Source organism: Fukomys damarensis, unplaced genomic scaffold (assembly GCF_012274545.1).
Source record: "Fukomys damarensis isolate Sample0158 unplaced genomic scaffold, DMR_v1.0_HiC HiC_scaffold_30, whole genome shotgun sequence".
Classification (NCBI taxonomy): Eukaryota; Metazoa; Chordata; class Mammalia; order Rodentia; family Bathyergidae; genus Fukomys; species Fukomys damarensis.
In genome coordinates this window covers 38305093-38308388 of record NW_022900942.1, presented here as the reverse complement: position 1 = coordinate 38308388, position 3296 = coordinate 38305093, and the positions used below count along the sequence as shown (strand labels likewise).

At 38.5% G+C, this 3296-nt stretch overlaps 2 pseudogenes; one reads left to right on the top strand and one right to left on the bottom strand.

Moving 5' to 3' along the window:
* Window positions 1–978, bottom strand: part of LOC117283743 — a 16566-nt pseudogene extending 15588 nt beyond the window's left edge.
* LOC104860510 lies at window positions 977–1958 on the top strand (annotated as a pseudogene).
* Window positions 1959–3296: the final 1338 nt, after the last annotated feature.

Sequence of the window (3296 nt, the reverse complement as noted above, 5' to 3'; positions counted from 1 at the left end):
TCAAAAAAAAAAAAAAAAACAAAAAAAAAGGAAAAAGTGGTAGTGAGAGGGATGCTTTTTGGTTTGGTTTTGTTTTCATTTTGTTTTTTTTTGGTATCAGAGATTGGACTTGGGACCTTGTGCTTACGAGGCATGTGGAGGCACCACTGAGCTAAATCCCCAACCCCTTGTTTTGTGTTTTGAGACAGGGTCTCGCTGTGGACTTTTTAGGCTTGTCTTAAACTGACTGTGTAGTCAGCCTGTCCTTGAACTCGTGTTAATATACCTACTTTAGCCTCTTGAGTGCTGGGATTATGGGAGCGTGACACCACACCTGTGTTCTTGGTGCTATTTTGGTGAGGTCCACACATAGAATCACCTGTGCTGCTTCAGCTACTTTGTGTGATAACTTTAGTGTGCCATATTTCCTATGGTACGTTCCTTTATATTCAGCTCAGCAGTTGTATTGCCTTTATCGAGAAGCTTGAGAAGTTCACAGATGAGCCATCAGATCTGTATTGTAGTAGCCCATGTTGTCAGCTGTGTTGGTTGGCAACATTGTCAGTGCTTTAGTTTAAGACTTGCAATAGCTTCTGTGCATTCTGTTGGCAAGCTATGTCACAGCATGATCCATCATCTCAGAACAGCCTCCTCCATAAATGGTTCTAGATTTCTTCAGTTTGGGCAAGAATACAATTAGCATCATGAAGTAATTTTTCTGTTTCATCTAAAATTTGTTTGGTGGCAACACAGAAAACGATGGTAAAGTCCTCACCAAGGGCAGTTTCAGAAATATGAATGAATTTGTCTTCTCCAATCATGGCTTCTTCAGTAAGTTTACAACTTCTATACTTCACTAGTTCTAGCTTATCAAAGTAGAGACAATGTCACCATCTGTGACAAGAGCTAGGTGTCCTGTACTTGCAAAATCTGTAAATTCTATAGCCCGAACACCAACAGTACAAATAGCTTTTTAGGATAACTATAAACTAACGCCATGGTTGATTACTTGGTGATTGATTGATTGATTGTGGTGCTGGGGATTGAACCAGGGCCTTACACATGCTTGGCAAGTGTTACAGTGCTGAACTACATCCCCAGCCCTTTTAAAATTTTATTTTTATACACGGTCTCACTAATTTGTCCAGTCTGGTCTCAAGTTTGTGCTCTTTATGCTTCAACCTCTTGAGTAGCTGGATTTATAGTCATGTACCACCATTGTCCCCTATTTGTTTTAAAAAAAATGCTTAAGGATATGTATGTTCAACTTCATTCTTTTCTTTCTTTTTTTTTTGCATTGCTGGGAATTAAATCCAAGGCCTTGCCTAGGCAAGTGTTCTGTCACTGAGCCACACCCCCCATGAGACCTGTTGTTAAAAATTCTATTTTGTGGGCTCAGTGGTGCTGCCTGCCTTGCAAGCACAAGGACCGACCTGTGTTCGATCCCCAGGTACCACCCCCTCCAATTCTATTTTTAAGCAGGGTCTCATTAAATTGCATAGGCTGGCCTCCAACTTGAAATCCTCTTGCCTTGGCCTCCTGAGTAGTTGGGGTTATAGGTGTGTGTGACTGTGCCCAGTGTAAATACAGTTTTTAAAGGTTAATTTTTACTTCGTTCATAAAGTAAAAGAAGTTTCTCATGGCATCAGTGTGAAACCAGAGTCTGAGCTGCAGGGCCAGAGCTGTGGCAAGACAGGCATTTAGGAAGTTTTTCCTGCTGTTTCACAGAGTATTGGTTGAAAGGAATACAGCTGAAACTGTCACCAAAGGAGGCATTATGTGTCCAGAAAAATCTCAGGGCGAAGTACTACATGTAACTGTAGTAGCTGTGGGATCAGGCTCTAAGAGAAAATCAACTAGTTAGTGTGAAAGTTGGAGATAAAGTTCTTACAAAATATGAAGGCACCAAAGTAATTCTAGATGCCAAGAATTGTTTCTTATTTAGAGATGGTGACCTTCTTGGAAAATATGTAAAGTAAATCATTGTTGGAATGGCATCATACAATCAATGTTGCCCATTCCACAAAGTTATACAATCTTTCATCATGTAAATAATTTCCATGTCTCTTTTCTTTTATAGTAAACTGATGATATCTAAACTAATTATCCATTATCTCAAAAGTTTAGTTTCATTGTACTAGTATAAACATTGCTGAATAAAATATGTAAATGAGAAAAATAAAGGAAAAGAATTATGCTGTCGTGAAAAGCTGTCCCATTTCATCTTGTCTTCCTGCCTTCCTGCTCTCCACAAATAGCAATCACTGTTAATTTCCTGTTTCCTTATAGCTTTTTTGCTTTTTTTTTGTGATACTGGGGAATAAACCCAGAGCCTTTATCCTGAGCTTCATCTTCAGATGATTTTTCGAGACAGGTAGGGCTTGAACTTGGTGATTGCTGTTACAGATGTGGGCCACCACACCAGATTTAGAACTCCTTATTTTTAGTTATCACTTGTTCCCTTCCTGTTTTGATTGTATAAATTGTGGTATAGTCATATGATGGAATACTTCCGCAGCATTGAAAATAAAATAGGAATATTAGCTGGGTACACTGGTGCATGCCTATAATCCCAGCTACTTGTGCTAAAAAGTTGCAAGTTGGAGGTCAGCATAGGCAATTTATAGAGATCCTGTCTCAAAAAATAAAAAAAGGGGCTGGGGATTTAGCTTGGTGGTTCCACCGTCTGCCTAGTGCAAGGTCCCGAGTTTGATCCCTGGTACCAAAACAAGAAGAAGAACAACAAAAGGTTGGAGATGTAGCTCAGTGGCAGAGTGCTCCTGAGTTCATTTCCCAGTACTACACCTGCACACATACCAACACTAAACTGGGCTAAAAAAACCCACAAATACTCTATCTAAAAAAATCAAAAGGGGGAAGAGAGGAAGTTGAATACTCCTATATACAATTTGTGTATTAATGTCAATGACATGATAATGAACTATAGATAATAGGATTCTATTTAGGTGAAGGTGATCTGGGCAGACCTTATCTGTAATAATGAAGGTCAGAAGAGCAGTTGATTTTGAGGACATGTAATGATTAGAGGGTACATGACAAATACTTTTGGGATGTTGGGGATGTTCTTATATCTGTGTAGTTATTGTGTGGATATTTTCATTTTGTAAAGTTGCTCAAGCTACATAACTGTAATGTGTAACACTTGTGTGGTAGTATTTCCATTTTTTTCTTTTTTTAAAGAGAAAAGAGTCTGACCAATTTGATTTAAACAGAGAACTCAGCCCTTAAGTTTGTGCTTTAGAGGCCTGGTACCTTACTACTTTTTTTTTTTTTTTTTTTTTTTTTTTTTTTTTTTT